The following is a 10000-nucleotide window of genomic DNA, read 5'->3' on the forward strand; positions in this document are numbered from 1 at the left end:
GCTTAATCTTTGAGACAAGCATATGACTACTGGCAGGATCAACCAGGGAGCTTCGACAATTTTTGTCGATTTTTCAATATATAATAAATATGTGTGTCTTTTCGTCGCCAGCTCTTTCAGAGACAGGTCGACGACACTCTCTTATAGTTTTGTATAAAAATTCCTTTTTACTCGTTCGAATTCTCAGAGAACCTTTCGAACGAGTTTATATCATATTCCTCCCTCAATCTCTTCTCTCTTATAGTTTTGTATAAATTCATTTTTACTCGTTCGAATTCTCAGAGAACCTTTCGAACGAGTTTATATCATATTCCTCCCTCAATCTCTTCTCTCTTATAGTTTTGTATAAATTCATTTTTACTCGTTCGAATTCTCAGAGAACCTTTCGAACGAGTTTATATCATATTCCTCCCTCAATCTCTCTTCTCTCTTAAGTTTTGTATAAATTCATTTTTACTCGTTCGAATTCTCAGAGAACCTTTCGAACGAGTTTATATCATATTGCCACCTTCCTTCTTTTCCTTTCTTTCTTAACCTCGAACAAATTCATTTGCCAGATATTCCTGCGTTCTCGGTTTATATTTTTCTCATAACATCACAAATCATTACGTGTAGTGCATAAAATTCATGTTTAATATTTCCCTTTTGGGTTTCTCTCGAGAACAAATTCTTATATTTCCTTGCGTTCTCAGGTTGAGCTAACATCTGGTAGCACGAGTATCCCACGTAGCACGTAACCACGGGCGCTGGACAATCGACACAAGTGCCGAGGAAGCGCGGACAGGACGCATGCTGGGCTCTGGGTGTAACAATGCCCCTCCGAAAGCCAACCTCATTTTATTTACTTTTCGTTTCTCTGCAAACAAGAAGTTTGACTTCTTTCTAGTTTTAGTTTCTCTCAAACATCTTTCCATAACTATCTCAAACTTTTAGCTCGGATAGAAGAGTTGATGCTCAGTTAGTACGAGTATACACATCAGTGCATACAAGTCACCAACCTCCTCGATGGGAGGCTCGCCACATAAGGGCCATTCGGTCTTAGACACCGACCCGTGGCAATGCTGTGTAGAGAAAAGTTCTAAACGAAGTACGGAACGAAACAGTCGAGACCGAAGTCTCGAGGCGCCGTGAACTGCTTCTCGACCGAGATCGTAGAATAGCCCCAAGCGCGCGCTGAACCGCCCGACTCGCCGAACCGTCGAGTCTCTTAAGGATACCGAACGGCCGGCAAGGACGCCGGCGCCGCGCGGTGAATAGCACGCGCGCTTATGGGTGCAAACCGCCGCGGCAACAGCCCGTCCGGCGGGGCTGTTGGGACTTAGAAAAATTTTTGCATGAAAAATTTTTTTGTACAACACAATAAATATTTATATTTCCAGGATATTTAACACAAAATATTCAACTTTTCATATACTATCTCGGCACTTTGAACATTTTTCAAGTCCAACCGCCAAGAGTAAACTTATCTTTCTATCGTATCTAGACCATTATAAATATTAGATCATTGTATAATAAAGCATTCTAACAATAAATATCAAGTATCAAAGCTCTAGGATGAATATTTATCGAATAAACTCAGAATAATGTTCCGGGCGCATTGCGTGCAACTCCGACCGAAGCGAAATTTTTCCAAGTCCAACCGCCAAGAGTAAACTTTTTTCCTAGCGTTCCCAGACCATTATAAATATTAGATCATTGTATAATAACGCATTCTAACAATAAATATCAAGTATCAAAGCTTTAGGATGAATATTTATCGAATAAACTCAGAATAATGTTCCGGGCGCATTGCGAGCAACTCCGACCGAGCGAAATTTTTCTAAGTCCAACCGCCAAGAGTAAACTTTTTTTCTAGCGTTCCCAGACCATTATAAATATTAGATCATTGTATAATAACGCATTCTAACAATAAATATCAAGTATCAAAGCTTTAGGATGAATATTTATCGAATAAACTCAGAATAATGTTCCGGGCGCATTGCGAGCAACTCCGACCGAGCGAAATTTTTCTAAGTCCAACCGCCAAGAGTAAACTTTTTTCCTAGCGTTCCCAGACCATTATAAATATTAGATCATTGTATAATAACGCATTCTAACAATAAATATCAAGTATCAAAGCTTTAGGATGAATATTTATCGAATAAACTCAGAATAATGTTCCGGGCGCATTGCGAGCAACTCCGACCGAGCGAAATTTTTCTAAGTCCAACCGCCAAGAGTAAACTTTTTTCCTAGCGTTCCCAGACCATTATAAATATTAGATCATTGTATAACAACGCATTCTAACAATAAATATCAAGTATCAAAGCTCTAGGATGAATATTTATCGAATAAACTCAGAATAATGTTCCGGGCGCATTGCGAGCAACTCCGACCGAGCGAAATTTTTCTAAGTCCAACCGCCAAGAGTAAACTTTTTTCCTAGCGTTCCCAGACCATTATAAATATTAGATCATTGTATAATAACGCATTCTAACAATAAATATCAAGTATCAAAGCTTTAGGATGAATATTTATCGAATAAACTCAGAATAATGTTCCGGGCGCATTGCGAGCAACTCCGACCGAGCGAAATTTTTCTAAGTCCAACCGCCAAGAGTAAACTTTTTTCCTAGCGTTCCCAGACCATTATAAATATTAGATCATTGTATAATAACGCATTCTAACAATAAATATCAAGTGTCAAAGCTTTAGGATGAATATTCATCGAATAAACTCAGAATAATGTTCCGGGCGCATTGCGAGCAACTCCGACCGAGCGAAATTTTTCTAAGTCCAACCGCCAAGAGTAAACTTTTTTCCTAGCGTTCCCAGACCATTATAAATATTAGATCATTGTATAACAACGCATTCTAACAATAAATATCAAGTATCAAAGCTCTAGGATGAATATTTATCGAATAAACTCAGAATAATGTTCCGGGCGCATTGCGAGCAACTCCGACCGAGCGAAATTTTTCTAAGTCCAACCGCCAAGAGTAAACTTTTTTCCTAGCGTTCCCGGACCATTATAAATATTAGATCATTGTATAACAACGCATTCTAACAATAAATATCAAGTATCAAAGCTCTAGGATGAATATTTATCGAATAAACTCAGAATAATGTTCCGGGCGCATTGCGAGCAACTCCGACCGAGCGAAATTTTTCTAAGTCCAACCGCCAAGAGTAAACTTTTTTCCTAGCGTTCCCAGACCATTATAAATATTAGATCATTGTATAATAACGCATTCTAACAATAAATATCAAGTATCAAAGCTTTAGGATGAATATTTATCGAATAAACTCAGAATAATGTTCCGGGCGCATTGCGAGCAACTCCGACCGAGCGAAATTTTTCTAAGTCCAACCGCCAAGAGTAAACTTTTTTCCTAGCGTTCCCAGACCATTATAAATATTAGATCATTGTATAATAACGCATTCTAACAATAAATATCAAGTATCAAAGCTCTAGGATGAATATTTATCGAATAAACTCAGAATAATGTTCCGGGCGCATTGCGAGCAACTCCGACCGAGCGAAATTTTTCTAAGTCCAACCGCCAAGAGTAAACTTTTTTCCTAGCGTTCCCAGACCATTATAAATATTAGATCATTGTATAATAACGCATTCTAACAATAAATATCAAGTATCAAAGCTTTAGGATGAATATTTATCGAATAAACTCAGAATAATGTTCCGGGCGCATTGCGAGCAACTCCGACCGAGCGAAATTTTTCTAAGTCCAACCGCCAAGAGTAAACTTTTTTCCTAGCGTTCCCAGACCATTATAAATATTAGATCATTGTATAATAACGCATTCTAACAATAAATATCAAGTATCAAAGCTTTAGGATGAATATTTATCGAATAAACTCAGAATAATGTTCCGGGCGCATTGCGAGCAACTCCGACCGAGCGAAATTTTTCTAAGTCCAACCGCCAAGAGTAAACTTTTTTCCTAGCGTTCCCAGACCATTATAAATATTAGATCATTGTATAATAACGCATTCTAACAATAAATATCAAGTATCAAAGCTTTAGGATGAATATTTATCGAATAAACTCAGAATAATGTTCCGGGCGCATTGCGAGCAACTCCGACCGAGCGAAATTTTTCTAAGTCCAACCGCCAAGAGTAAACTTTTTTCCTAGCGTTCCCAGACCATTATAAATATTAGATCATTGTATAATAACGCATTCTAACAATAAATATCAAGTGTCAAAGCTTTAGGATGAATATTTATCGAATAAACTCAGAATAATGTTCCGGGCGCATTGCGAGCAACTCCGACCGAGCGAAATTTTTCTAAGTCCAACCGCCAAGAGTAAACTTTTTTCCTAGCGTTCCCAGACCATTATAAATATTAGATCATTGTATAACAACGCATTCTAACAATAAATATCAAGTATCAAAGCTCTAGGATGAATATTTATCGAATAAACTCAGAATAATGTTCCGGGCGCATTGCGAGCAACTCCGACCGAGCGAAATTTTTCTAAGTCCAACCGCCAAGAGTAAACTTTTTTCCTAGCGTTCCCAGACCATTATAAATATTAGATCATTGTATAATAACGCATTCTAACAATAAATATCAAGTATCAAAGCTTTAGGATGAATATTTATCGAATAAACTCAGAATAATGTTCCGGGCGCATTGCGAGCAACTCCGACCGAGCGAAATTTTTCTAAGTCCAACCGCCAAGAGTAAACTTTTTTCCTAGCGTTCCCAGACCATTATAAATATTAGATCATTGTATAATAACGCATTCTAACAATAAATATCAAGTGTCAAAGCTTTAGGATGAATATTCATCGAATAAACTCAGAATAATGTTCCGGGCGCATTACGAGCAACTCCGACCGAGCGAAATTTTTCTAAGTCCAACCGCCAAGAGTAAACTTTTTTCCTAGCGTTCCCAGACCATTATAAATATTAGATCATTGTATAACAACGCATTCTAACAATAAATATCAAGTATCAAAGCTCTAGGATGAATATTTATCGAATAAACTCAGAATAATGTTCCGGGCGCATTGCGAGCAACTCCGACCGAGCGAAATTTTTCTAAGTCCAACCGCCAAGAGTAAACTTTTTTCCTAGCGTTCCCAGACCATTATAAATATTAGATCATTGTATAATAACGCATTCTAACAATAAATATCAAGTATCAAAGCTTTAGGATGAATATTTATCGAATAAACTCAGAATAATGTTCCGGGCGCATTGCGAGCAACTCCGACCGAGCGAAATTTTTCTAAGTCCAACCGCCAAGAGTAAACTTTTTTCCTAGCGTTCCCAGACCATTATAAATATTAGATCATTGTATAATAACGCATTCTAACAATAAATATCAAGTATCGAAGCTCTAGGATGAATATTTATCGAATAAACTCAGAATAATGTTCCGGGCGCATTGCGAGCAACTCCGACCGAGCGAAATTTTTCTAAGTCCAACCGCCAAGAGTAAACTTTTTTCCTAGCGTTCCCAGACCATTATAAATATTAGATCATTGTATAATAACGCATTCTAACAATAAATATCAAGTATCGAAGCTCTAGGATGAATATTTATCGAATAAACTCAGAATAATGTTCCGGGCGCATTGCGAGCAACTCCGACCGAGCGAAATTTTTCAAAGTCCAACCGCCAAGAGTAAACTTTTTTCCTAGCGTTCCCAGACAATTATAAATATTAGATCATCGTGTGGTAAAGCATTTTGAAGACAAATATCAAGTATGAAAGCGCTCGGATGAGTATTTATCGAATAAACTGAGAATAATGTTCGGAGCGCATCGCTTGCTCGGCCGCTCGAACGAATCGTTCGCGCGCCGAGGCGCGTCGGATCGCCCTGCGAAGGAGCTCGAGCGAAATTTTTCTAAGTCCAACCGCCAAGAGTAAACTTTTCTCCCCGAGCTCCCGCACGACTTTAATCGTTATATCCACGCACGATACCGCTTGTCATCAATATTTCTCGAGTTTCAAAGCTCTCGAACGCGTATTGCTCCAGTTTTTGTGAAATATTGCTCCGACCGCCAAGAGTAAACTTATCTTTCCGGCTTACTCGGACAATTATAAATATTAGATCATCGTGTGGTAAAGCATTTCGAAGACAAATATCAAGTATGAAAGCGCTCGGATGAGTATTTATCGAATAAACTGAGAATAATGTTCGGAGCGCATCGCTTGCTCGGCCGCTCGAACGAATCGTTCGCGCGCCGAGGCGGGTCGGATCGCCGTGCGAAGGAGCTCGAGCTAAATTTTTCTAAGTCCAACCGCCAAGAGTAAACTTTTCTCCCCGAGCTCCCGCACGACTTTAATCGTTATATCCACGCACGATACCGCTTGTCATCAATATTTCTCGAGTTTCAAAGCTCTCGGACGCGTATTGCTCCAGTTTTTGTGAAATATTGCTCCGACCGCCAAGAGTAAACTTATCTTTCCGGCTTACTCGGACAATTATAAATATTAGATCATCGTGTGGTAAAGCATTTCGAAGACAAATATCAAGTATGAAAGCGCTCGGATGAGTATTTATCGAATAAACTGAGAATAATGTTCGGAGCGCATCGCTTGCTCGGCCGCTCGAACGAATCGTTCGCGCGCCGAGGCGGGTCGGATCGCCGTGCGAAGGAGCTCGAGCGAAATTTTTCTAAGTCCAACCGCCAAGAGTAAACTTTTCTCCCCGAGCTCCCGCACGACTTTAATCGTTATATCCACGCACGATACCGCTTGTCATCAATGTTTCTCGAGTTTCAAAGCTCTCGGACGCGTATTGCTCCAGTTTTTGTGAAATATTGCTCCGACCGCCAAGAGTAAACTTATCTTTCCGGCTTACTCGGACAATTATAAATATTAGATCATCGTGTGGTAAAGCATTTCGAAGACAAATATCAAGTATGAAAGCGCTCGGATGAGTATTTATCGAATAAACTGAGAATAATGTTCGGAGCGCATCGCTTGCTCGGCCGCTCGAACGAATCGTTCGCGCGCCGAGGCGCGTCGTATCGCCGTGCGAAGGAGCTCGAGCGAAATTTTTCTAAGTCCAACCGCCAAGAGTAAACTTTTCTCCCCGAGCTCCCGCACGACTTTAATCGTTATATCCACGCACGATACCGCTTGTCATCAATATTTCTCGAGTTTCAAAGCTCTCGGACGCGTATTGCTCCAGTTTTTGTGAAATATTGCTCCGACCGCCAAGAGTAAACTTATCTTTCCGGCTTACTCGGACAATTATAAATATTAGATCATCGTGTGGTAAAGCATTTCGAAGACAAATATCAAGTATGAAAGCGCTCGGATGAGTATTTATCGAATAAACTGAGAATAATGTTCGGAGCGCATCGCTTGCTCGGCCGCTCGAACGAATCGTTCGCGCGCCGAGGCGGGTCGGATCGCCGTGCGAAGGAGCTCGAGCGAAATTTTTCTAAGTCCAACCGCCAAGAGTAAACTTTTCTCCCCGAGCTCCCGCACGACTTTAATCGTTATATCCACGCACGATACCGCTTGTCATCAATGTTATTCGAGTTTCAAAGCTCTCGGACGCGTATTGCTCCAGTTTTTGTGAAATATTGCTCCGACCGCCAAGAGTAAACTTATCTTTCCGGCTTACTCGGACAATTATAAATATTAGATCATCGTGTGGTAAAGCATTTCGAAGACAAATATCAAGTATGAAAGCGCTCGGATGAGTATTTATCGAATAAACTGAGAATAATGTTCGGAGCGCATCGCTTGCTCGGCCGCTCGAACGAATCGTTCGCGCGCCGAGGCGGGTCGGATCGCCGTGCGAAGGAGCTCGAGCGAAATTTTTCTAAGTCCAACCGCCAAGAGTAAACTTTTCTCCCCGAGCTCCCGCACGACTTTAATCGTTATATCCACGCACGATACCGCTTGTCATCAATGTTTCTCGAGTTTCAAAGCTCTCGGACGCGTATTGCTCCAGTTTTTGTGAAATATTGCTCCGACCGCCAAGAGTAAACTTATCTTTCCGGCTTACTCGGACAATTATAAATATTAGATCATCGTGTGGTAAAGCATTTCGAAGACAAATATCAAGTATGAAAGCGCTCGGATGAGTATTTATCGAATAAACTGAGAATAATGTTCGGAGCGCATCGCTTGCTCGGCCGCTCGAACGAATCGTTCGCGCGCCGAGGCGCGTCGTATCGCCGTGCGAAGGAGCTCGAGCGAAATTTTTCTAAGTCCAACCGCCAAGAGTAAACTTTTCTCCCCGAGCTCTCGCACGACTTTAATCGTTATATCCACGCACGATACCGCTTGTCATCAATATTTCTCGAGTTTCAAAGCTCTCGGACGCGTATTGCTCCAGTTTTTGTGAAATATTGCTCCGACCGCCAAGAGTAAACTTATCTTTCCGGCTTACTCGGACAATTATAAATATTAGATCATCGTGTGGTAAAGCATTTCGAAGACAAATATCAAGTATGAAAGCGCTCGGATGAGTATTTATCGAATAAACTGAGAATAATGTTCGGAGCGCATCGCTTGCTCGGCCGCTCGAACGAATCGTTCGCGCGCCGAGGCGGGTCGGATCGCCGTGCGAAGGAGCTCGAGCGAAATTTTTCTAAGTCCAACCGCCAAGAGTAAACTTTTCTCCCCGAGCTCCCGCACGACTTTAATCGTTATATCCACGCACGATACCGCTTGTCATCAATGTTTCTCGAGTTTCAAAGCTCTCGGACGCGTATTGCTCCAGTTTTTGTGAAATATTGCTCCGACCGCCAAGAGTAAACTTATCTTTCCGGCTTACTCGGACAATTATAAATATTAGATCATCGTGTGGTAAAGCATTTGGAAGACAAATATCAAGTATGAAAGCGCTCGGATGAGTATTTATCGAATAAACTGAGAATAATGTTCGGAGCGCATCGCTTGCTCGGCCGCTCGAACGATTCGTTCGCGCGCCGAGGCGCGTCGTATCGCCGTGCGAAGGAGCTCGAGCGAAATTTTTCTAAGTCCAACCGCCAAGAGTAAACTTTTCTCCCCGAGATCTCGCACGAGTTTAATCGTTATATCCACGCACGATACCGCTTGTCATCAATGTTTCTCGAGTTTCAAAGCTCTCGGACGCGTATTGCTCCAGTTTTTGTGAAATATTGCTCCGACCGCCAAGAGTAAACTTATCTTTCCGGCTTACTCGGACAATTATAAATATTAGATCATCGTGTGGTAAAGCATTTGGAAGACAAATATCAAGTATGAAAGCGCTCGGATGAGTATTTATCGAGTTATTGAGAAATAATTTTCCGAGTTATATTTCGACGTGTACTAATCGTGTTCTATCGGTCGTGCGGGTAAACGGCGGGAGTCAGTTTTGGTCTGTACTGTTAGCTAGATCGTCCCCGGATATGTTTGCGATGCGCGTGTTTGGATTAACGAGTTTCCCTCTGTCCCTACCTTTTTTTTCGTTCAAACCATGTCTGTGGATTTGTGCGGATATTGAGATGCCGGTTTTGGGCCATTTAATTGTCAATAAAACAACATGTAATTGTTTGAAATAATACACTATGTTCATATTGTATTATTCGTATCTTATTAATAAAATAAAAAATTTATATTTTAATTTTTTACTTTTAAATCACATGTATTATTTTCAGGTGGCATTCGTATGGGATAATTGGTTATTTCAGCTACATTGTTCTAATAATATAAGGAATATGCTGCTAGAACTCCGGCAATACGCTGCTAGAAGATGAAGCAGTACGGCGCTACAACATGAAGGTATACGCCGCTGGAACTCTGGAAATGGGCCGCTGTAAATAAGGCAATACGCCGCTGTGAATAAGGCAATACGCCGCTGTGAATAAGGCAATACGCCGCTGTAAGTAGAAGCAACACGCCGCTGTAAATAGAGGCAATACGCCGCTGTGAATAAGGCAATACGCCGCTGTAAATAGAGGCAATACGCCGCTGTAAATAGAGGCAATACGCCGCTGTGAATAAGGCAATACGCCGCTGTGAATAAGGCAATACGCCGCTGTAAGTAGAAGCAAC

General features: G+C 41.0%; 1 non-coding gene across 1 annotated transcript in view; it reads right to left on the bottom strand.

Annotated features, from left to right (window-relative positions):
- The window catches only part of LOC143219828 (small subunit ribosomal RNA), a 1920-nt gene extending 1871 nt beyond the window's left edge, over positions 1 to 49 (bottom strand). Inside the window, exon 1 of the ribosomal RNA XR_013011482.1 lies at positions 1 to 49. This exon is cut by the window's left edge and continues 1871 nt beyond it. This is a non-coding gene — a ribosomal RNA (small subunit ribosomal RNA).
- Positions 50 to 10000: the final 9951 nt, after the last annotated feature.

Source organism: Lasioglossum baleicum, unplaced genomic scaffold (genome assembly GCF_051020765.1).
Source record: "Lasioglossum baleicum unplaced genomic scaffold, iyLasBale1 scaffold0073, whole genome shotgun sequence".
Lineage (NCBI taxonomy): Eukaryota > Metazoa > Arthropoda > Insecta > Hymenoptera > Halictidae > Lasioglossum > Lasioglossum baleicum.